The sequence below is a fragment of the Tenebrio molitor genome, chromosome 2 (assembly GCF_963966145.1).
Source record: "Tenebrio molitor chromosome 2, icTenMoli1.1, whole genome shotgun sequence".
In the NCBI taxonomy this organism is placed as follows: Eukaryota; Metazoa; Arthropoda; class Insecta; order Coleoptera; family Tenebrionidae; genus Tenebrio; species Tenebrio molitor.
The window spans coordinates 32,551,797-32,578,770 of NC_091047.1; the positions used below are offsets into that span (position 1 = coordinate 32,551,797).

Genomic DNA, 26,974 nt, shown 5'->3' on the forward strand with positions numbered 1-26,974 from the left:
AAATAAACAAAGTTCTGTAACGTCAATAAAGTGATTGTGTATTCGTTGTGGAACGGATGATGAAGAATTATACAATCTGACTTTGAAAATTATGCAGATATTTTAACCTGAGGTAACGTGTTAAAAGAAGGCAAAATAACCCAACTTGCCTTATACAAATGTTTAGAAAAAAATCAAAGGAATCAATTTGTTTGGGAAACGCTGAAATTTGGCGGGCAATTTTGACGTACGACCAACCTGATTCAGAAGACAACAAAGGCTTAAACCAACAAAGTAAAAATACTGTAATTGTGAGTAAAGCCATGAAATGAAACTTCTAAGAAGTTGCTAGAAATGCTTGCCATCGTTTGCAATGCAAGCTTCAGAACGATGTGTCGAAGAAAGCCGAACTCGATTCAAAATTCACGAATTTCCTGACCGGCGTTTTGAACGTAATGGGGCGGTGCACCAATCATAAAAGTACCTACCACATAACATAACTTTTAAAATTCAATTAAAGCACGATTTATAGTTCCGTATACATATAGCATAACATAGTCAAAAATCATAAACATAACATAACTTTAAAAATTCAATTTATAGTTCATGACAAAACGTGATATGATTGTTGACTTTTTAAGTGTCAAACTAATTGTCAAATATGTTTTGTGAAAACGTGGTTTTAGAAGCTGCTGCCTGGGCTGTGGTCTTACACGAGATAGATCGTAATAAAGAAAGAAGGAAGAAACCACGAAAAAACAACGCGTTACAAAAACATGGATAAATCAGCTACTCCAAATCATTTCCTTCGTCACACCGTCCTCAAAGTCTTTGGAAGATTTATCGTACAGTGCTTTGAATCTTTCAACACACTGTACGATTAAAATTTCCTTCATATTTTCTACCTTTTCAATAATGTTTTTAAATTGAATTTATTGACAGCATACCTACACGTAACCGTTTCTATGGAAAAATATTAAAATTCCGTAACTTTCATGGTACCTACATAACATAATAATTGAAATTGGCCAATTCATATGTAAACGTATACGGACTTATGTTATGTTAACGGATCTATAAATGAATACATTTGATTCAATAGGATTCAATTTTGATATGTTATGCCATACGTGCATGTTACGGAACTATAAATCGGCCTTTACGTTTTTCAGATAACCGTGTACGCTAACACCGGTGTTGCTAGGCAATAGCGTAACCGATTCATTATTACAATAAGCGATTACGGTAATTGCTCGCGAATAGCGTACCGGTTATTTTAACGGAACGTCACGCGAAAACTCTCTAGTACCGCCAGTACTTCGTGAAATTTCGTGACGAGGGTCGTTGGGCATCAGATGCTTCATAGGCGTCGGTGTTCTGTCATTTTACTGGGATTTGGTTTTTTACACGTGAACCGGTTGAGTGAATTCTCTTTGTATTTTTTCAGTTGTATAACTCTTATGTGTTTTTATTTTGAACTAAATATTTACGGTCGTCTTCCTAAAATTCCAACGAAAATTGTCGCCAGAAAAAAGTTAAAGGGACGCCACTGAAAAGATGACGGTTTCGCTCGGCTCATCTGGAGACCTTTTATTAGGTCTACAGAAAAACGCGGTCGTAACAACTTTTTTGAACAGTGCTCCCTCCATATCCCTCTACGAGCGTAACCGATTCATTACCCCCGTTATTTGAATAAGCGGTTACAGTAATTGCTCGCGAATAGCGTACCGGTTATTTTAACGGAACGTAACGAGAAAACTCTGTATTACCTCGACTACCTAATTCGGGCAAAACTTTAAAAATTGAAGATAACCATCTACATTCAGACGACGAGGTAAAACATGGGGACCTACGAGATGATTTTCAACAATCAGAACCCACACGTTAATTAAAATGACTTCTGGAAGTGACGCTCTTGGATTTCGCGAGAAATGTCTTCTTCTACAACTAAAATGCGATCTTCTCGTTGGCGGCCAAGATCACGCTTATTCCTTTCGAAACGTTCGAAATCACGAAGATGCTGCACAACGTTTACAAATGTTTGTGCATTTGGAAGTATCCTTTGAGGCAACCTTTCACCGTAGATTTGCCGTGCTAGCTCTGAATGTCCAGGGGCTTCGTCATAGAGCAAAAATCATATCAGTTTTCTCCAGGTTGGTGAAAGATATTTGTGATTTCTTGTCAAAGTGATTTAATTTTGAATTAAATGACAACAAAAAAAGTCTACTATGATTGTTTTTAACCCATTTTTTCATAAAATTCAGTGGCTTCCAAACTTTTTTTGAAAAACTTTTAGCCCCTCGAAAAACACCAACACTTGTATAAGGCATTATTCGCTAAATGGTCAATTTTTATGGGGTTCTATTACAGGTACAAATATCTGCAAACCTTCAAAGTCAGTATGTTCCTGATGATGTCTTGGAAGAGGCAAGTGCCTCGAAGTACCAAATGTTGCTTACTAAATCAAAATTACGATATCAGAAAGAATTGGAAAAATGTGCACAATTGCAGTGCGTGAGACGGATCAAAGAAATAGACAAAAAATGTCATGATGGCATATTTTAAAAATATAACGGGCCTTCAAATAAATTTATATTTAGAGCAACCTATGGAAATTCAATTGTTTGCAACATTTTTCCAGCGTAGAAAATGACACAAGAAACGTCTGACATTTTAACGAAATAAAATTAGGTTAGAAAATATTTTTAATTTTTGTAGTGCCATTCTCCCTATTCCCCCTCCACGGAATATGACAATATGAAATTGGGAAAAAGTTTACCATGTAACCTGTGTAACTCCGGAGAATAATTGGTTACCTACAAAAATTACTTTACACTGTTAACAGAATAAAAATGTCGCCTACGCCTACTCTAAATATATATTTATTTGAAGTCCCGATAGAAGCCGCTTCAGCGTGATAGCGGTATTCATAAATCATAATTGACGAATACACTGTATAGTATATAAGAGGTTTTTTAATAAGTTATTAGTTGTTTTAATACAGGGTTATTATAAATGATTGTAGTCGAAGCCCATGTTATGAAATTTTTGCCGCTTTCAGTGAACTGTCAATTTTTGTCGCTGTCACTTTAATTGTTTAGGTAAAAAGAGCGGTGATGAGGATTTTATTTACTTTTTTAAAATTAACAATTGGATCCAAAAATATTGAGTTGTTTTGCACCTAATTCAACTCCTGTATGTGAAAGGTGTGTACTCACTTATTCACATCATTTTGATGTTTTTTGTATGGAGCGGCAACCATAAATTTTACATTCGATTTTTAGGCCTACTAGGACTACAATCATTTAGAATAACCTGTATAATAAATGGTACAGGTTCAGCAGTCTTACCCGAGGTCTTACCTCCTTTTTGAAAACAAAATGTAGAAACTATCAGCCGAAAAAAGCTGCACCTTTTTCAAGAAACGATGTTTGCAAGTTTTTACTGGAAGCGGCGGCCCAAGAGTGGATCCTTCAGAAAGTTGTACTAATGAAGGGCATATTCGGTAGCTGTCGTTGTAATGAATTATGTAAAATGATTGTTATAGTTATTATTGGTTATTATTTTCAATATACAAATTCTTTTTCATAAAATCGAATTTCAATTATGGGTGAGCGAAAGTGAAACCTTCACCCACTGGTAACCATGAATACAGACTCACTTTCTAGGGAGGCATCGAAAAAAATTATTATAGTGGGTGATTCATAATGGTTGTGGATAAATATGGCAACTATGTACGAACATTTATGTTTACATTTGTATGACATTTCATATGCGTGCATTTGTTTTTTTTATACAAGGTTGTTAATTATAGATAATAAACATGAGACAAACTAGTCGACAGATTTCCGGCGGTAAAAGCTACCGCCAGTATCACTACTTATCGGCGATATTAGTCTGACTCATGTTACGAAACTTACGGGCCCACCTGCCGCCCCCCCCCCCCCTTTGCTACGCCCTTGCCTGTACAGTTGCGGACACGGAATTTTAGACGTCAAATATATGTCAATTCAAAAAATGTCAGTGTAAGCCACGCTTTATTGTCATTATGATTGACGTTTGAAACTATTAGACATTCGAAAGTTTATTTTTGGCATGTCAGTATGATAAAAATTACATACAAAAATCAAAAGTGAAGCTAGTTGTACTTAAGCCAGTTTTACATTTTTATGTTTTCTCCAAGGAAGTTAAATGAGAAGAAGGAAGGTCAGTTTGAAAAAGTGATGCCACCCGCCAAATCGTGAGCAACCATAAAACAGTGGTTAGTGGGGACTTTGCCAGTGGCGTATCGTCCACTGTAAACGATGGGGCGCACTGGTACATTTATTGTAACATAAAGTACAGTTGCGGCCAAATAAAAGCGACCACTAAATTGACATTTTTGTCATCTTTATAAATTTTGGTAATTCAGGCTTTTAAAATGAAGTTTCTCGTGTAACAAGAGACCCATACCTGTGGCACAACATAACACTGACGGATAATGTTAATTTGAAAAATAGTTTTTTATTACAATAGAAAAAATTGCTGCCCAGTTTTATTTGGCCGCAACAGTACATAAAAACGGTTAATAGGACCTTGTTGCTGGGGATAAAGAGACGCCACTGGCGCGAATGCGATGCGATACCGATGGGCCGTTCAAGGACCTTTACGGTCATAAAATTTTGCTGGAGAAGGAACGATCATTTTCAATGCACTACCAGCATAGGGCGCCTTCCTCTCAATTTAACTTCCTTGGTCAACTCTATCCTACCTACAGAGTTGCCACATAAATTTTAGTACATATGTAGTTGCCATGTTTATCCACAATCATTTTGAATGACTGTGGGACTGCTATGATTTGGACAGTGTCAGATTTTTCGTATCTTATCGTACATTAGCTAATAAACGTCAAGCAACTGTCACTATGAATCAAATTTTAACGCAAAAATGGTTTTTACTTCAGAATATAAAAGATTAATCTTACTTTCGTAATGGTGTTTTCAATAACGGAGAATGGACATGTTTCCTGTTTGACCGAGTTTCGGCAAAAATTTCCAAATTTAGATAGAGAAAGGTATATGCAACCAAAAATACTTCCATGCATTCCAGAGATTTGTCGACATACGTCTAGAATTTCAAAGCCTTCTTTCATCTAAATAATTGTTGATCGCACGGTATAAACTTTGCAGCTAAGTTCCGCTTAAGGGCCCTATACACCTAGCGTTTTGTTTGCAGTACTTGTATGCCCACTCATGTTTCCAACACATATGATGATCACATACTATAGGATTTGATAAAACAAATGTATACTACTAACATTGTATTCATGCATGCTGTCAAGTGTGGGGCTAATATATGTTCTTGTATGGAAAGACAAGTGGATTTTTTAATATTAAAATCTCGGCCACACACCCAGGAGCTGTCATTTTCAGCAAACATGTGTGACGAGCACGTCAAGCTCGCTTGCTAATTATAATTATTATACCGGTTGTCCACTCTCAAAGTCGAACATAGGCAATTAACACTGTGCATTCAGTTTATAGATCTTATGTCATTATTTTGATACATCATTATTAAAGAATTAATACTCGTATCCCACCTCCACCCGGCGGCACGGCAATTTTGCCGGAGTACATACACTATTACGGATATTACTATCAAGTAATAGTGCAGTGCTTATCAACATAATTACCGGCGTCTCGCCTCCGCATTTTGACTTTGTTGTGTATTATGTTCTGTGTCAATGTTAAGGAATTTCCTCACGATATGACATGAGTATAATAATATACCTTTTTGAATTTCAACCACCAATGTGTTCTCTAATTCCAAAATTTTTAAATTTTTAAAAAGAGATTGCGGTACTCTTCCAGTTGCTGAAATTACAAGTGGTAAAATCGAAATTTTTTCTAAACACCAAAGATTTCTCATAGCAACGGAGAGCTCTAAATATTTATTAATTTTTGTATTATATGTCTGTGTTATATTGTGTGAATTTGGAACAGCTATATCTAAAGAATTAAAAAATTTGTTACAAAAAAATTTGTTACACAGTCTAGAACTGGTTTTACAAATCTATGAGGGGCATGGTGACCAACTCAATAGACCGGGACCAATGGCTTAACGTGACTTCCGAATCACGAGACAGAATATAGCCTTTTTTTATTATTTTAAATTTCGCCCTGGGTCAGAATCGAACCCGCGACCCTCGCGTCCCTGAGCCGAAACGGACTCCCTTAGGCTATATAATATTAAAGTAATTAACAGTTTAAGCAGTTTTTATTATAAATTATTTGAAAAAATTACAATGCAGTTCCTACCTTAGTTAATAATAAATCTAAATAATTTGCTGAATTTAAATTTCCCTTTGCACCAATAATATTGTTATTAAAAATCCCAGTCCAGATAATATGAATGTTTTGAGAATACTGAGTTCTAGCAAGAATATTTACTCGAGGGTTTTCTTGAGCCCAATATCGCATGTTTTGAACATTTGGTTCGTTATTTAGTGTAAAAGTAGATTCGTCTGTGAAGCAAAATGTCGAAAAAAAGCAACGATTATTAGCACGAGTGAAATCTTCATTGCAGATTTCACTCTTACTTTCTTCAACTGCAAAAATCTGTTGATGACACTGTGTCTTGTAGGGATGATATTTTTTCTTCTTGAGGACATTCAGTATCCGCGATTTACATAAACCTACTTCAAGAGAAATTTATCTTAATCTGAATGGAATAACTATTCATTTTTCCGTAAATAATTTTGACAGTAATTTACCGAAATTCGCTGACTTAACCCAACAAATTACTAAGTTTTTTGACAAATGCTGTCCAATTTGAAAATCATGGCATGTCATATTTAAAAATCGCCAAGTTTTAAATTAGTACTTTAAAATAAAAATAGCACCTTTAATCTTATTATAAGTATCATTTCAAGCGCAATAATTTTATCTTTCTAGTGATACCATTACCTTACCTGTAAGTTCAATTGGCGAGCAGGAATCACTAAAAACATTCAATACAATGTTAATTGCCTATGTTCGAGTTTGAGAATGCACAGGCTGTATACATACTTACTTATTATACCTATACTTTGTCCAGAAAGAGATTGGGAGATTTTGATTGTATTTATGTCAACCAATCTCTCGCTGGACAAACTTTAGCAGAATTAACTGATCTACACTCAATGAACAATCAAAAAAGAGGAAAAGAGAATTACAATTAATGGAAGAGCTACGAAGTTCATCTAAAGATTATTGCAACTACTTGACGATGTCTGAAGAAAACGTTATGAGTTTGTTGGAAAAAGATAGATACCTTATCGAGAAAGTTCTGAGGACAGCTATTACAGCTGAAGAACGGTTAGCAATAACAATTCGTTTTTTGGCCACTGGACGATCATATGAAGACCTTACATTTTCTGCATTAATTTCTCCACAGGCGCTTGGCAAAATTCTTCCCGAAACGTGCAGACCCATTTATTGAATACTCAAGAAACTGTAGCGATGTTCACCGACTGAACGCGAAGTTAAGCCACACCGCAAAAATATCAAACACGTTTGATAGACTTGTACTTGTATGAACATACATCACGGTACACAAAAATCGATTACTCACTGTGATTTTACTAAATTTTGTTTGAGCAAACCGTGTGCTGTCATACAAATTTTCATTCGTGTGTGGACAAGACTTGTATCTCATACGAATTTACGCAAACAAGTTTGACAAACATGCCAGAAAGTGTGTGTTTCTGACAAACTTGTATCACATACTCGCATGCGCAAGCAAGTCCTGCTAACAAAACGCTAGGTGTATAGGGCCCTTTAAGGGCCCCACATACTGCGTTTTTGTTCGACGGTTTTGTTCGACGAACAAGTCTGTTCGAACAAAAACGACGAACACGAGTTGCACACACACTTCAGCTTTATTTAAAGGTTTTAATGAGTGAATAAATGTCAAGCTATACAGGGTGATTTACGAGGAATAATGAGCCCGGCGGAATAGAAAATGCAACCCACAATACATTGGAACAAAAAGCCGGACATCGAAGCGGTAAATGTCCGGGTTTTTCTCCTGATGAATTGCGGGTTGCATTTTCTATTCCATCGGGCTCATTATTCCTCGTAAATCACCCTGTATTTGTATGCATTGGCGGCGGCATTAGCTATAAAAGCATATATTTTCCATAAACACGGAAGACTGCGAAGAGTTCTATAAATTCCAGCAAGAACTTTCTGTTAATCTGGCGAAAATCCGTCATTTTCAAACAATAATTTGTCGCGAAATACAAATCGTCAAAATCTGGTTTTATTATTTGGTACTACATCACTGCAAAAACCGACGTTTTTTAAAACCGTTCACCGCACACACTTCGGATTTGCTCGAATTGACAAGTCTGTCGAACAAGTTCGACGGACATAATCAGGGTAAACCTGATAATTTTCCTCATTTTTGTTCGCGAGCAAAAACGACGGTTTTCCAAACACTTCAGATTTGCATCGTTTTTGTTCGAATAGACTTGTTCATCGAACAAAAACGCAGTCTGTGGGGCCCTTAAAGTCTTTTAAGTGTTACGCTACTGGCTCTTGCGTTTCTGTATCCAGCTATGACGACTGGACACGAATTTGCAGAATGTCCCGACTGTACAGTCGCGATCAATAAATTTTGGACGCTGGTGTCATCGTGCTGTCATCCTACATTCTAAAACCACCTTTATGTATTTACTAGCTGACCCGACAGACGTTGTCTTGTCCAAATTTCAATACCTAAATTTGTTTGTGATCGTTTTGTGAATTTGTGAAAAGCTATTGGCAATGTGTAAACAAAGTAAAAATGAAGAATTTTACATGGGAGATGAATTCTATCGGCAGTATTCTACACTGCTGAAATGCTGGAAATGTGTGATGTCCCTGGAATGTGATGCGGTTTTGTTCCAGAATTTAAGTCACAATTTAATTAAGTCAGAATTTCATGTCCTAACCAATGATTTATTTTCTTCCATTAAATTTGAAATGACAATGAATCTCAAGCAGTTTTATTGGGTGATTCAAAATGATTGTGAACAAGTATCGCAACTATGTACGAAAATTTATGTGGCAACTCTGTGAATGGGATAGAGTTGACATTTGTATGACATTTCATAAGCGTGCATTTAATTTTTTTAATTCCATTACACATTGATTTGACAACTTTCAAAATTGCGCGACTATGAACTATCAAAAAATGTCAACTCTATCCCACCCACACAGTTGCCACATGCATCTACATGCCTACGCAAATAAATTGGAATAGAAATAAAACAACTATAGTAAATTCAAAAAACTCCTGGACTCTCAAAATTAAATTTTAAATAAAATGCTTGTTTTGACTGTACTTGGGTATAAAAAAATTTTCGCTAGAGTGTACCGACGTCAAAATTTAGTTACAAAATAAATTTAGGTTATGTTTTCCTTTTTAATCATTGAACTAAAAATATTTTGAACATTTGAAACGAAATGCAGCAAATTAAAGAACTGTAGCAATTTAATCAAGTTTATAAAAAACACAAAGAAAAACAGAAGGTGACACAGGACAAACTGAAAACCGGTAAAAACTAAACAATAACCAAAATTGAAATTCCGCTAAGGATATATTGGGTACAACATCTTTAATACCCACATCGTTAACCAATCAGTTTTAATTAGGTTTTCATTTTCACAATGCAAGATGCTGTTTCTCCACAGTTGGGTTAAAATCAGAAACGTTTTTTGTTGAAGGTATGGCTTTATGGATAATATAATAATTTGTTATGGCCCTCTTCTCTCGCGCCAATAGAACCACCATAATTCGTTTTGAACTTTCCATTTTAACCTTTTTACAAAATGCACTTAAATAATTTGCAATTTATTTGACAATGTCAATTTAAACAAATAAATAGTTTGAAAAATCAAAAAATCATAGATACCGACCGGCCAATATGAAAATAACTAATGATTTAACCAACCTAACAACTGCAATTTTGATTTTGACAGTCCAGATGTTTTTTGAATGGACTTTATGTACTATTGCGGGCAAAAAAAGTGGGACATCAAATTTCTGTCAGTTTTGAAAAATTCGATGTAGTTCAAGCTTTATTATCATTTTTTTACACTATTCCAGCTGACAGTTTAAAAATTTATTTTATATGTACTCCTATTTTCCTTTTCCAAATGCCCTTTTCTTTTGATAAATAAATATTCACTACGTGCGTAAGCACGCTACAACCTACAATAATTAATGACAACGTCAATCAATTCAAAGTAGGGTTAAAATCAGATAAGGGTTATTTCACATTAAAAGTCAAGACAATGACGTTGATGTCCCACTTTTCTTGCCCACAATAGTACTACATTTGTTGGATAGATCGCGAAACAACACAAAAGTAAAAGCAAATGTAATTTTATTTTAATTTACTGGATTGCGTTTTTCCAGGTTTTTCTTCAAATCTTTCAGATTTTTTTTTCAATTGAAAACAAAGAAAAAAAGCATAAAGCAAATATGTAGCTCCTATTGTCAGTTATGATCGAGAGTGCATACAAAAATTATAATTTTTGAAATTTGTCCGAATTTTCCGACTTTCCTTTGTAATTGTCCCAATTTTTTTCCGAAAACTTATCCAAAACCCTAACGAACAAAACCAAAAAAGAATTAGGCATAGCCATCGTTCGAATCATGAGTTATGGTCTTGAGTTCATACAAAAAAGCACTTTCAGTTTTCGCCGAATTAGTTTAATTTAGTTTTTCCAGATTTTTCTCCAAATCTTCCAGATTTTTTTTCTACTGAGTTATTTCCATCCCGGGGCATATCGAACCAAAAAAAAAGAATTAATCAAATATGTTGTTCCTATCGTCAGTTATGATCGAGAATGCATACAAAAATTATAATTTTTGCAGTTTGCCCGAATTTTTCAACTTGCCTTTGTAATTGTCCCGATTTTTTTTTCTGAAAACTTTTTCACGACTACGAACAAAACAAAAAAAAAAGAATTATGCATATCCATCACAAAAAAGCACTTTCAGTTTTTTCCGAATTTTCCAATTTTCCCGGCAGCTTTTCCAATTTTTCTTTGTATAAAAACCTCATACGGATCATTCCGAACATTAAAAAAAAATTAGTCAAATCGTTCCAGCCGTTCCCACAGAAAAAAAGCACTTTCAGTTTTTCCCGAATTTTCCAATTTTCCGGGCAACTTTTCCAATTTTTTTAAATTTTTAAACCACCCCTGTATTAAAGCGAACAAAAGAAAAAAATAAATATTCAAATCGGTCAAGTCGTTTTTGAGTTTTAGCGAGACTAACGAACGGCGATTCATTTTTATATACAGGGTGACTGACGAAAAACCTTTGACGCTGTATCTTGCTTATTTTTTATCCGATTTGAATAAGTTACACATCAAAAGAAATAATTTTAAAAACACTTCATTACCAACTAATTAAAAAAAAAATCTTCCGTCCAGTTTTTGACAGATGAACATCAGCTTCTTTTTTTCAAATAGCACTGTACATTTTTTTTTAATTCAGTATTGTAGAGATTTGTCTTCTGAATATAAAAATGCAAAGAACTATACCCATTCATTAAAGAAAAGTCAAGAAATTAAAGAGTAAATGTACAAAATTTTAAAATCAAGTGACCAAAATAAACAAGAGAGAAGTTTGTTCTAAATGCTCGAAATGACTAAGTAAGCTCTGAATATTCATTTGTCAAAACAGTTTGATGATAATAATAATAATAATAATAATCTTGCTATGGAAGAAAATTTCCAAAGACGATTTAGTGTTAACGTGTGGTGTGGCATTTTTGGAGATAGAATGAACTAGTGGCTCTTTTTTATATTGATAGCAGTATCAATCAAACAAAATATCATATTATTTATTATCAAACGAAATAAGCAACTTTCTAGATGAGATACCATTAGCAGTGTTGAATAGAGTCGTGTTGCATCATGCACACATGAATTTTGTATTTCTAAATAATTTAAATTATGTTGGTGAACGATGAATGGGTGCTCATAGAGCTATTCGATGGCCCGCTAGATCCCCAGATTTGAATCCATTGGATTTCTTTATATTCATTGGAAACTTTCGTGACAATGTTTATTTGACCCCAACGGTACCCAAAATGAGTTAAAAAAAAGGATAGTGCGAGTATGTCAGGAAAAACCCCGAAATTTTTTACTGAATGCAAAGGTGGGCATTTCTAGAAGGTATCGACAGTGTCTGCAACAGCATTGAGGAAATTTTGAGCAACTAGAATAGATTTTGTATTGTTTACAAATTTGATTACTTGATTTTTGATTTTCAATTTTTTTCAATTAAAATACATTTTTTGTTTTTTCTTTTAATGTACGAATATTCAGAAGAAGATTCTTTATAAGAAGGAATAAAAAAATATATAGAGTGTAATTTGAAAAAAAAAAGTTGGCTATCGTCTGTCAAAAAATAAATGTCGAAAAAAATATCGAATAGGATAATAATGAAGGGTTTTTCGAACTATTTCATTTAATGTGTGGTTTATTCAAATCGCATAAAAAATAAGTAAGATACAGCGTCAAAGGTTTTTCGTCAGTCACCCTGTATATAGATAACCTCAATTTTGATTTTTGTATCAATTTTGAAAATGTAAATGTCAGATTTTAAAACATTCAAGAAGTTTTAAAAGTCAGATAAATGAAATAGAACGAGGTTTTAATTAATAAAAAATATAAAATAAATAAATAAAAATTAAAAACTTAATAAACTAGGCAAAAATGAATAGGGAATTCGACAATTTTTCTTAGAAAGCAAAATAATTGCCCCAATCCTCCCGCGATAAATTTAAAATGTTACAAGTATGTACTTGAAACAATATATTTAGAGCCGGTTGCACCAACGTGAGTTAAATTTAACTACAGATTAAAATATACGAAAACATTGTTATAACAATAGGTAACTAAAGTAACGAAGCATTTTAACCAACAGTTAAATTTAACTGGCGTTGGTGCAACCGGCCCTTAATGTGTATATCTATAACGGGTGTTTTTTTTTTTTAATTTGGCGTCGAAGTAGGCGTTGAGCTGTCGATTGTGAACGCACAATACAGGTTACGGATCACGGATCACGGATCAGCTGTTTAAATCTTAGGCTTTTACACGAGTGGTGCGATCTCAATCGACTCTCCAACGCCTACTTCGACGGCAAATTTAAAAAAACACCTTTATATTTCTAACACATTTCATTACAAATTTTAAACTGTATTTATAAAAAATTCAGAAAAAGAAAAATTCCCTATGCATTTTTGCTTAGTTTATTTTGTAATTTGACACTTGTGACAATTTCAATACAGGCTAATTTAGAGTCACCGCCGTCTTGATAAGTGACATATTTTACTATACCGGTACATTTTTTTAACATTGAACATAGCCCATACTTATTCCCTATGTTCAGTTTTAAAAAACACAGGGCAATGCATGTATGTAATCACGTAACCAAAGTAACGAAAATAAGTACTTGACAGTTTAACAAAATGGTCAAGTTGTTTGAAGAAGAAATACACATAATGCAGTTATTCTATGCCAATCAGAGCATTAGAAGTGTGCGCGACATTTCTAATGCAACACATGTAATGGGGGCCACACACACAGAGGGAAGAGTCAAGAGTTAAAACTCCGTGTGTGTGGAGAAGAATGTGGCACGCGCATTCTAGTCAGTTGGAATCAAGACCGTCTTGATTTTTGACGTGCACATTCAAACCCGCGCGGGGATAACTTACTGTGTGTGGCGACAAGTACTGCATGCTTCGGTTAAAATTCAGTGGCGGCCGTATTTTTTCTGATTTACGAAATATGTCTCGTGAATACAATACAGGGGCACGCCACTGTTATCAGACAAATTTCCTTTTTGGTCACCATCACAATGAACGTTTGCTGCACAACTGACGGGGAAGCAGTAGTGTGTGTGTACTCACAGAGAGTACGGGTTTAACTTAGGACAAGCACATTCTTCCCTCTGTGTGTGTGGCCGGCTTTAGACCAATTCCATCAATCGGAACAATTTTTAACATTATTTCAAAATCTCTGGTGTTCGGTATAGTTGGTTGCATAGCAACTCACAATGCATTGACCTATGTTTTTTAAAATTGAACATAGGGAATAAGTATGTTCAGAGTTAAAAAAAATGTCCGGGTAGATCTGTCTTGGCAAAGCTTTAGTGCGTCTGATCTCCACGGCACCACTTCTGGGGGGAATGTCACTAAATAATCATAACCTCACAAACGAATGTGATAACTAGGGTTAGGCGGAAAATAGTTGGCGCTCCCCACCAGTCCGCTACAGCGTCGCACCGCTATCTTTTCGCTGCGAGGGTGAACCGTGGATCGTTTTATAATACGAGCGCGCTGCACTGGATCGTGATGGTGGGAGGTATTCTTGACGCGCTCCACGGACCAACGCGCTCACTATTTTTCGCGTAAGTCTAGTGATAACTAATGAATTCCGTGAAGTTGCCAAAATGCAGTGTCAAAGAGTGTCTAAAAGTACCTACCTTTAATAACAAACTTGTTATTAATTTTGTTGACGTTAGTTCTGTGTGGTGTTTCTGGTTTTTAGTATTTTGCTGTTAGTGTTTATGAACTGGCTTTTTTATCTTACTAGAACTGATATTGCGGTAAATGCAGTAACAACACATTCCGTTAGTTGTAAGCCTATTTCTAGAAAAATATTAAAATTATGTTCTCAATCTTTGATTTGCAGTAGGCAATTTTGGCTATTCCTTTGACGGAAATTAAAATTATTTTCCGTTGACCGCTTGTTAATTTCAACATGAATGAATTCTTTTGTCTAAATTATAGTGTATTAATGGACCTCATTAATACACTATTTTTTATTAATCAACGATTTTTGCGATTTTGACGTTTTGATTAAATTTTGATGTATAAACAACCTCGAACATGCATTGTTTGCACTTACCAACACTGCAGCAGGTAGTGCAGCAGGGTTTTCTATATTTTATAGCTCCATAACTGCACAATTACAAATTCACTTTTTCAAAAACCGACATTTTTGATTATAATTCGCATGTCATATTTTGCAAAGGTAACTAGGTTTCCGTAGCAACCGTGATTTTTACGTGAAATTGAATGTGAATGGAGCTGACGTCTTCTGACACTCTTTGTGGAAAAGTGAATAGAAAGTGTTGAAAAATTTTAAAATGGCCTACCCTGAGGACCAAAAAAAGAATGAAGGTATTTATAAGGTCTCATCTTTATGGAAAAAGATGAAATTGGTTTTGATTTGGCTTTAATTTTAAAATTTGTCATCAAAAAAAAAGTTTGCGGTCAACGAAAAAATTTTGTAATCAACTCTTTTATTAATGGACGATTAATAATCTCAACTCACTCGCTACACTCGTTCGTGCTTTAAACAGTTTCGATTATTAATCGCCTTCATTAACAAACTAGTTTATTAAATAACTATTGTACACTTAATTCTTACGATTATTAAAATAATAAATCTGGTAATGCGGTGGCAACAAAATGTCGAATAGACACTGACAGAAAAAAAAAATGCATCCATTGCATAAATGAATCAGTTAGTCCAACATGAAAAGAAAAAATCATAGCCAACTAGGTCCCAAAAAGATCGTGAATGCCTAATATACAGGGTCTATCAGAACTGGCGGACCAAAATAATACCGTGAATTCATCATCTTCTGGGAATAATAGGAAAAATGTTCAAAAAAATCTATCTTAAGTAGTGATTAGGAAAGAAGCAATTTAAACTGACCAATCCTGTTGTTGATGTTATTGTTAAGTTACCTATAAATTAGTTTTCCTGCTTTATTTGTAGCTATGGATGATCCATATGCATTGTTGGGTATCTGCATTGTTTGTGCAATGACGGACGTATAGTAGGTATTTTTCAGGTTATAGTATTTCTGCTAGGATGTTCCCTATTGGGAAAACGAACTGCGTACTCTTGAGCAGCAACTGTGGTACTCTCATTACACTGTCCATATAAGACAAGCATATCAAAAAAAGTAAACATTAAGCGTTTTTAATGACTTTTGTAATTGTCAAAAATAATTTATCATGACATAATAGGGAGTTTGCGGTAGCGCATTTTCTGTTCCGTTATACGAGAATGTTACCGTATAATAAAATATAACGCAAATTGCAGGAAACAGATGTGTGATTAACAAAAAAAAAACGTATAAGATAACAGTTGATGACAGATTCTTAGAATGACAGAATTAGAATGTCAAATCGAACAAGATGACGGAAATTATTTTATTTTATATATTGTGGTACAAAGGGCTCTTGAGGAAAGAAAAAGACTCTATTTACTGACTACAGATGTGTCTTTGCGTTCAAAATTTTGTTGCTCAATGTGAGAGACTGGCACATCAGATTCTACGGTGACTTCAATAACATTAGCTTCAATACCATTTCCAGTACATTGTGCATTAAATAACAATGACTGTGCAAATGCTGGATCTACCTACAAAGTATCAAACTTAGAACATCTACCTATTTTACACTTTAACATTATGCCTCACGTTGTGGAGTCACTTTTAACATGATTTGTGTTGTAAATTGTTTATTTACATAAAGGTAAACAAAGTCAACAAAGGATTGTGGTGAGACTCTTGAGGGAGCTCGAATGATCATATGAATAATCATTCATTTGTCCATGCCTGCATCCCTTTTATAGCCTGGCTGGGGATGGTGCGGCACGCTCCGACGGCGCGCAGCTAATGATGATGGTAGGGGCCCAGCGATTAGATTCTCGCTGGCGACGGTAGCGCTTCGAAAGGGTTAGTACGGGGCGTTTTGGTACTACATCCGTGATTTATGCTACATCCTCCCCCTCAGGTCTAATAGAATCGGCCCGATTATTGGACCTGATTCTTTCGCGGTCTGCCGCGCTTCTTGATGGAGTGAATCTGTTTGGCCGCGGCGTCCTCAGATTCTGGATACGGGGTGAGTTGCAAGACGTGGTAGATACCAAGGGGCTCTGCTGGTTTGTCTCGGGCGGCTAGGACACAACTCGTAGGGTCGTTTGAATCCATGTGCTGCCTTACTGAGGGCATGGAGGTTGGCGTACGCCAGAACACCGGGCTGGAACGGAGCTGTAAGCCGGCGTTTGGAGTCGGCGTACTGCTCACGGCGATCTTGTTCCTTTTCATGGGTCTCTCGAACTTCCTTCCAGCTTTCGTGGAGTTGTAGAAGTCGGGGGGTGGCTTCAGGGCGATGAACCAAGGTAATGGTCGACAATCAATGATGACGACTATGCTGGTGTCTTTGACGTAGCTGCGAAATTTATTAATTGTCCATACATTGGCTAATACTTCTCTTTCTCTGGTTGAGTAGTTCCTTTCCTTCTTGGTGAGAAGGCGGCTAGCGTACTCGATGGGGCATTCCTCGGGCGCCTCCCCCTGGAGTAAGGCTGCGCCAAGAGCGTACGCGCTGCTATCGGTACGTAAGATGAATGGCTGGGTAGGATCAGCTGTCCGGAGGACAGTGGTGCTAGTGAGCTGCTTCTTTAATGTTTGGAAGGTTTCTAACATGGCGTGATTTCTGTCTGGGTAGTCTGTCTCTTACCCGGGGTGAGTCGATATGGGGGAGAAGCGATCAGGGTGCTGTCACCAGCATCGATTCGGTACTGTGCGAAGGGGGTTGGAAGTTCAGTTTTCCCGAATAACTCGGCGTGCTGATCCAGGCGAATAACTCGGCGTGCTGATCCAGCAGGGCGTTGAGTCGTTCCTTTTCGTTCTCTGGGAGTGAGGCCCCTTCCACAGGGCGAAGGTGCAAAGTGGCTTGGTGGATTCTTATCGGGCTGTCGTACCCGGAACTAGATTCCATCTCGTAATCCATCAGAGCATCGGCTGCGTCTTGCATAAGGTAGTCACTACTACCTTGAGCCTGGTATGCATTCCAGACGTTTCGTCCGTCGTGTATAGCTGGTTGCGTGATTCTACTTGTTGGAGGCTGATAGTCTCTAGCGTGGTTGTCGGCGCGGGTGGCTTTCACGATTACCTTTTGCGTTGGGTGGCCGGTTGCTAACAAGTGTTTGTCGAGACCGGCGCTGGGGACACTGTAGCAGGCGACGGTATCTACGATGGCGGACTCTTGTACACCGGATATAGATACCGAGACTGTTGGGCTTCGTCGTGGTACAGTTAATTTCAAAATTATCGAGTACACCTCAAAAATCAAGAAGTCAATTTATTACAGTTTTTTCCACATGTAAAGATGCCTTTTTGAAATTTAAGTGTCATATTTTTTATATAGGTTAGGTAAGTTTGACAACATAAAATGTCGTTGATATTTTAGATCACCATAATAGTGTGTTTTATCCTCTGCACGGTGCTCTTGTCGATGTTATAATAGTGAGCTACCCTTCGGATGGACCACCCATCTTCTAATTTGGAAAGAATGAGCACTTTCGCGTTTTCGGTTAGATTAGGCATTTGGTTTGTCAAAATTGACATTGATCATTGACAAAAAATGTAAGTGCATTTTACACTGTAGAAAATTAGGTGTACTCTATAATTTTGAAATTAACTGTACCATGGGATTCACGTTCAGGGCGCAGAACCCATTGAGAGCGCTGGTTCCGGAGTCGGTTACGTTGCAGGTTGGACAATTTTTCTGGTGGATACCAGGACGTTGGCATCCGTAGCAGCAAACCTGTGTTGCACCAGCGGCGACCAGCGTCGTCGTCGGTCCAAGTCCCAGTCCAAGTCGAGTCATCCACTGTTGGAACATTTGGATAGCCTTGGCGTCGTTCAGTCGGGGGGCTGCGACGTTGCAAAAGGACGGGCTTTTGGTGGCGATCGTTTTTGGATTGGTAGAGTAACAGTGGTTGGACCGTCGTCAGTACCTTTCAGTGCTTAAACTCTGTCGTTCAATTTTGGACGATGGAGACTCTTAGAGTAAGACCGGGTGGACCGTCTTCAGTGCCTGTCAGTGCTTAAACTCTGTGTTGAGCCGTGGATTTTGGATTTTTAGAGTAAGACCGGGTGGACCGTCTTCAGTGCCGTTCAGTGCTTAAACTCAATGTTACATTGAACGTAACGTTCCCCTGGTCGTCTATAAACCCTCATACGCCTGTCATTGGAAAATCTGCAAAACCTAGACTTGTTCGTAAACAGCACTCTAGCCCAATCAGCTTCTTGCCAGTTTAAATGTGCATGAGCAAATTCTAAACGATGTTCTGCCGTTAAAAGTGGACCAGTAGCAGGAACGTAGGGTAGTAACTGATATTCTGCTAACCTTCTCCTAATTGTGTCTCGGCTGATCAGAGCGTTATACCTTAAAGAAAAGGCTTCTTGAAGGCTAGTACTTGTTAGAAACCTCTGTCTTAACGTCTGTAATCTGAAAAATCTGTCTTGATTAGCCGTTGTCATTCGTTTTCGCCCCTTTCCCGTTCGTCTTTTGTTGATTCCAGTTTCTAGGTACCGAATTATGACTCTTGAAATGGTTGGTTGCATCACACCAAAACGTTCCGTAATACTTTGCTGCGTTCTTCCTTCTTCGGAAAGTGCTACTGCCACTGTACATTCTTCCGGTGAAAGATTTCTTGAATGTCGTTGATTACAATTCATTTTATTATAAAATATGACAGAAACAATGTCTAGCTCACTTGGTTAATAAATATGAAGCAAAATTCTTCGATACCAATGAGCAAAAAGTGCAACACTTTGGTTTTTTTTAGAATTTAACAAAAACTAATCAATGGTTTTTAATGAATATCGCACAAAAACATGAAGATAATCTGAATGAACATTTTTGGTTTCCAACTAGCAGTGAAAAAATTTGCAAAATGGAATACGATTAATTTTTTAAATTATGCGTTAATTTTGCGGCGAAGTGTAGTTTGAAACGGCCTTTTAGAGTTTAGGTTAAAAAACTGCACTTATGTGTCAGAAAAACTACTGTCAAACGGACACAAATCGACATAAATTGACAAATTAAATTTCCAATTCACATTAGATCAGATTTCAAATCCTGTTTTTTTTAAGCCAACAGTATGCGCCAGGGGAGATAACTATTCATGTTTTTCCCCTCGGTTTATTTGTTCATATCTCCCTTAATGCATAAATATCTATTTTTATTCGACATCGACACTGTCAGAATTTGAGTATTTTCTCCTGTGTGAACGGATTTTGATAATTGTCACAACTTGTCCAAACGAAACGTCAAGCTCGTCGAACAAAAAACGTATTCAACTCGTTCGTAACGAGCGTTTTAAACTGGTCGACTCATGCCATAAGGAAACCAATTTACACACGAACTCGTTAAATAAACTACTATTATGCGATAAAATTTTTACTGATTTTCGTGCTTCGTTATCAATGGATGTGTAAACAGATGAGCGGGTATGAATTTTAAAAGGTTGCAGTTACACTGCCGCTCAAAAAATTCCGGACACCCTCCAAATTGTCGATTTCATTTATGGGAAGTCATAGAATATCTAAAATTGTATTAATAAATATAAAACATCAACTTAACACTAAAAAACAAAGTTAACACAAAATAAATTAACAAGAAAATTGAAGAGTTAGAAATTAACATGTTATGAATATCTTGAAACAGTACTGCCAAATTAAAGGAGAGATAAACTTTGCAAAAGCGATATGCCGGTATTACATTATTATAATAACACGTTTTATTGTAAATATTTTCGCGAAAAAATTTCTCGTTTATCCTAAGTGATAAGAAAGTTATAAATTTATTTGTAAATGGCTGCATGTACGAGTGATGTCACTACTACCCAAGCATCGCTTCGGCTCCAGCTGCCTTGCCTGCATTTAGTTAGTACATTTGTAGTCTGAATCTATCTTGTTGTGTTAGACATACGGCTCGTTACAGTAATTGTTTATCATATACCTATTGATATTATTGTAATTATGGCTACGCAAAAACCTTATCAATATGAATCAAGATATGAAACTGAAGAAGGCCCTCAAGATATTGATAATACCGAGGCGATGGGTAATAATCGAAAAGAAGGATTAAATTGGTGCAAATGTGGCTGCTGTGTGCTGATGTCTTCAGAGGCTGAATGTCATTGCTGCCAAGATTCAACAATTATTTCAAATAGGATTGAGCCAAATACTACCTGTATTGTTCATCACAGCTCTTTTGAGAACGTGGTTATAAATATTGAGGTTCTCAACACGGCCCGCCATCATATGATATTACACGAGAAGGATGTTATAAAAAAGAAAATTTACATGAAAACCAACAACAGAATCTGGCGGCACGTAGCGTATAAACAATTCGTTTATTGGATTAATTCTTGGGTCACTTTAGGAAAAAATAATAGAAAAGTAATACCATCATGTGTAGTTCATGTGATTAGAGAAACATTTCCTGATGAGGAAAATAATTATACAGGATTTAAGCGGTCTCAGGCTACTAATGGTTTTGAATATTTTTATTAAGAAAATACTTATGTTATATACCTATAAAACACTTTATTGTTATTGTTTTACATAATAAATTGAAGAAAACTCTTTGTACATGTTGATTTTTACAAGATTTTTACCAAGTCACTCTTTGGAAAATCTGGAGAAGTTTGCTTCTGCCGAATCGCCTTCCGGTTTTGGTATATCATAAATATTATCAGGTATATCCAGTGGAAATCTAAGACTATCTCGGAAAGCAGGTATTGTTATCTCTCCTTTCACATATAAAACCACTGTATCTACTAAATGCATGTGCCAATCGTCGTAATGGACATATACATTTTTTTTAACCCACTGTTTTGTTGATTTGGAAAAATTCCAATAAGAATGCATTACTTGTCTTTCGCTATTTGCATTAAAATTGTGGTCTAGAACTACAATTTCAGACCTATAAAGCATTGAATAGTAGGAAAAGTGCAATCGTTTGGGTATGTATTTCAATCGCTTATTGTGGTAACTCTCTAAGCTTCCAGTATGACAATAATTTTTTATACGATCTAGGTCTTTCATGAACGTTTTATCGGTAATAATTTTGTTTAAAATAATATATTCCGGTGAAGTTTTCTGTATCCACTTTGTTGTTTGAATTTTTTCCGCTGTAAATTCACCGTGTGCACATTTTTTGAATATTTTTTTGGTGGAGTCATTTTCCCATGAATGCTGATTAGTTATGTGATACAAGATCGAAGTAAATTTTTCAATAAGAAGCTCTCCACTTCCTTCACAACTTTCAGCACACCACCATAAATGGTTTATAATGCTGCATTTCCATGCACCAATCACCTCATATTTTTTTTCGTAGACCTGTAAAACATGAAAATTGTCAAACCACATTGTTTAATGTGGTAATACGTAGATATACATAATAATGTATATGTACGTATATGCACCATGCAGGTACCTACCTTTATTTTTGTGCTAAACTTTTAGCGAGATGCCATACATCATATTCGTGAACGATATCCTTATAATTCGTTCTCATCAATAAAGGATCCCACAAACCAACGCGGTGGCGGCTGCGGTGGCGGTAGCGGCCGCGGTGGCGATTGCGATCGCGATCAGTAGCATTCAAACCAAAGCGATTTGTTCGCTGGATCGCAGTCGCATTTGGTTTTTTTTTTAGTGTTGATATCAATATGGCTTCCTGTGAATGTGAATCTGAAGAGTTTCTAGTTTTGACTGCACTCTTAGAAGACGCCGAAAATATAAGGTAAGTACCGAAGCAAAAGTATTGTACGATGTAATTATTTTGTTGTTTTAATTAAATTCAGGAAAACAAGGAAATGGGTGCATGAAATTAATATGGTCCGCCGGAAGGAAGGTGAATTTCACAAATTATACCCACTCCTTCGAAATGATGAGGAAATATTTTTCTTATATTTTCGAATGAACTTCGAATGTTTTGATGAACTTTTAAATCTTATCAAAGATGATATACAAAAGCAGTGCACTAATTATCGGGAACCCATCGAACCAGTGGAACGTCTGACAGTCACACTAAGGTAGAAAATCATTTTGTAGTCGTAATATATTCTTAGATTAATGCAACTTATTTATTAATTAGTCGGGTTAAACAATACATTAATTGGATTAATAATGAAGAGACTCTGAAAATCCCTCGTAGAAGGAGGCACTAGTAGCCACACCTTGAGTAGTATGATCATTGGTGTCGCTGGACGAGTATGTCATTTGAGTATAATCTGATTCTGAGACAGGAGAGTTTATAGTCATAGCAGATGTCTCCGTAGAAGATGGGCCAGGATGTACACTGACTGTAGTGGTGGTGTATCCGTCTTCCGCTTGTTGATTTAGTTCTTCTTCCATGAGCAATTGGGCTATTTTAAACTTTATCATAGTTTGACGTCTTGGCGAAAATTTTTTCAAAGTTTTTGCGTAACTTAAAAATATTAGATCTACGTCATCATACGCCGCTTGTGTATTGTTGCAAGGTTTTTTGTGGAAATATGCTATAACTTTATCGATTGAGGTTGGCGTCTGGGTTTGCTCCTCCAATCGCCTCTTTCGAGTAGTACTGTTTCTTTGAGAAGTGTTGGTTCTAGGAGTGACTGGAGTTTTTGTTCTAGCAGTGTCTGATGTGTTAGTTGTTTGAGTGACTACAGTTTGTGTGCTAGTTACTGGAGCATTAGTTATTATGGAAGCGTTTGGCGATAGTGGTCCCCCATGAAAAAGGTCGTCTTCGTTTTGGGAAACTGTATCGGCGCCTGCATTGTCAGATCGTAGAACCTCTTCTCCCTCACTTTGCAACGGGATTGTCTCATATCCACCTGGTACGTTAGCTACATTAGTATTTGTACTAGCAAATTGCAAAAAAACGCTTAAATATTTCCATTTGCTTCGCCCACGGCCATGTTTTGTAGCGATCGAGGATTTTTCGTTCTTGACCAGTGTGAGTAACAACTTCTGATCGTAAGTGTTTGGCATAACAATCGCGCAAATTTTTCCATTTTTTCTTCAAAGTATCACCTGAAAATAAATTAGTACCTATAAGTACCTAGTTGATTAATGTATCCAATAGGGTAGGGACCCAGAAATGTTTTATTAAGTCGACCGGTGTGTTTTATTTCTGTGTTTCTGCTAATGGAGAAATTAATGAACTACTAATACCTAATTCAAGGGAATGATCTTCAATTTAAATTAGTACCTATACGTATGTTTTTGTTTTTCAGGTTTCTGGCCACATGGGATTCTTTTAGCACTGTCGGTCATAGTTTTCGCATGGGTTTTTCCACAGTAAGTAGCATTGTTGCCGAAGTATGTGATGTAATCTGGCAAAGGCTTCAACCTACATACATGCCTCAACCTACTGCAGAAATATGGGAGAAAGCAATATCTGGATTTCCAGAAAAGTGGCACTTTCCAAACTGTATCGAAAGCATTGATGGTAAACATGTAACCATAAAATGCCCTAATAAAACTGACTCAAATCATTTTTGCTACTTACATAAATTTTCTATCGTTTTACTCGCTATGGTGGACCCAGATTATAAATTCAGTTGTATCGATGTCGGTGCGTATGGTAAAAATAGTGATGGAGGAATTTTCGAGGTGTCAAAAATGGGGCAAAGGTTTGCTAGTGGCACATCTGATCTTCCACCAAGTCGACCACTAGCAGGGCAGAATGAAGCTACCCCTTGTGTACTTGTCGGTGACGAAGCCTTTACACTATCTCTATATTTGATGCGTCCATATCCATATAGACAAGTACGACATGACAACAGAAAGGAGAACTTCAACAAGGGATTATGTCGTGCTAGACGTGTAGTGGAAAATGCTTTTGGAATTTTAACTCAGAAATGGAGAGTATTTTTTAGGCCTATTGAAGTTAAGGTGGAGACTACAAAACAGATTGTAAATGCAGCATGTGTTCTACACAACTATTTACGAGTCAAAAAATCTGATCAGCATTTTCTTCACTTGTTAGACCCGTATGAACCAATGGACGGTTTTGCTCCCTTACCAATTGATGGACGAAGAGCAACGAATTTCGCTTTTGAAGTTCGCGAAAGATTTACTAATTACTTCAATAGACAATAATAATTGCTAATTCGTGTTAACACTTCGCATTGAATTGTAGATAATTACTTGCATCTCCAAAAATAAATATAAAATACCTATTGTACATTTTATTAGTAATGAATAGGTACTCACCGTCAGTGTTTAACAGGGCTCCTATTTCATCCCACGTTTTATTTTTTCTTCGATTATTTTTATATTCTGGATGAGAAAGATCATATAGAATTTTATAATTTTTTACATTTTCAATAAGTTTTTCGGTTGTGATCGACATTTTTGTGCAATAATCACGAAAACAATCAGCGCGTGCAGCGGTCAAATGTAACAGGACGCGTTTGAACGCCACCGCGATTGTGAACGCTGCAAATTACCGCTGAAGTTATCGCCAGATCGCTCCTGTCTGAACAGGAACACTACAAGTGTATTGTAATATCTGATCGCCACCGCGGCCGCTACCGCCACCGCAGCCGCCACCGCGTTGGTTTGTGGGATCCTTAAACCGATACCGCGGTGGCGATCGGTGACCAACATTTTGACAGAAACATTATCTTCTATCAAACGACCTAGAACCATATTGCAAGCTTGCTTTTCTAGATCACCAGTGACAATTTTTTTCTGAAGTAGAACAAAATCCACAGTTTTGTTGGTATTGACTTCCATTAATGTATAGCAGAGATATTTTGCACAATGACCTGGTGAATCAAATTGGCCGTCACCACAAAGCCGCAAGTCATAATTTTTATTTTCCTGCAATGTTCCTATGTACTCGTCTCTTTCATTATTCCATGTGTCATGAATTACTGGAGCCACATATTCGCTGATAATTTTGTAATAAGTTGTGTGTGAAATAAATTTTAGTTTTAAACATTTGGCAACATTTTGCATTGTTGTATAACTGGAACCTATAATAATGAGATGAATAATAAGCTGCAAATATTTTAGCGTCGATTAACCTGATAGTAACATCGGGCTTGCTAGATTTATGTTGCCCAAAGGTTGTTTCCTAATATAAGGCTGCGATTTCCAGGCATATTTGTGATTATTATTTTCGCAGATCGAAGTAATGGAAAAGGCACTGCCACAATGTCTCTTGTCAATGTTTTTAGTAATGGACCCACATTTCTGACATAATTGAAATAACTTGACAATTTCATCCATGTAAACCAAATATACTTCAGAAGTGTAAGAATCCTCGCCGTTTCGATGTTTCGGCTCATTTTTTCCCGCACTAACTCTGATGTTTTCATCATCGATGTCATTCTCCGAATCGCTCTGATTCAATTGAGGTGTATAACTAGGATCCTTATTATTATTAGTATCATCAATTAGCTGTTCAGTATCTGATGCTGATGTAGTCATACCAGTGGCGTAGATAGCTTTTTGCTTTGGGGGGGGGTCCACCTACTTTTGTATTAGGTAGGTACTGTCGCGAGCAATAAATTTTGGTTAGATTGTCACAAATTTAAAAAATTCCCCTGTCTATTATGTCCATGTCAACAAAGTTTTACAATGGAGCATTTTCGATTGCGTCGAAGAATGACCTTGACAACCAAAATTTATTACTCGCGACTGTACCTATAAAAATTTGGTTTTCAATGTAGTTTGCTACTTATAACACTAGAATATGAAATTATCACAATCCGACTTGAAGGATACTCGTCATGTTAAAAAATACCAAAAAAAACTCAAAGAACAATTTTAGATACTGGTAGCATTGCTGCAATTTAAATTTAATGATGCTGTGCCTAACCTCAAATAAATAATTAATTACAAAAAAGTTACTAAAAAAGGTCGCTATAAAATGCACACTAACGAAACTCTTGTTGCACACTGCAACTAGTCACCTTACATTATGTAAATTTGCGAAGGTCAGTTGCAAAAAACCACTTGTCATTTGCAACAGCATTTTTTTCATATTTCTGAACCAAATAAAGGCACAAAGAGATCAGAAAATCATAGTTTCGGTTGAATATTTTAAATATAAGTACAGTTTTAAAGTTGTTTCCAATGACTAATGCCATAA

At 36.4% G+C, this 26,974-nt stretch overlaps 1 protein-coding gene and 1 pseudogene across 2 annotated transcripts in view; one reads left to right on the forward strand and one right to left on the reverse strand.

The window, feature by feature from the left end:
- LOC138122977 (sperm-specific sodium:proton exchanger-like) overlaps positions 1 to 26,974 on the forward strand; it is a 96,780-nt gene that overhangs the window by 8,808 nt on the left and 60,998 nt on the right. The gene's annotated exons all lie outside the window — the stretch shown is intronic.
- LOC138123858 (uncharacterized) lies at positions 22,947 to 25,903 on the reverse strand (annotated as a pseudogene).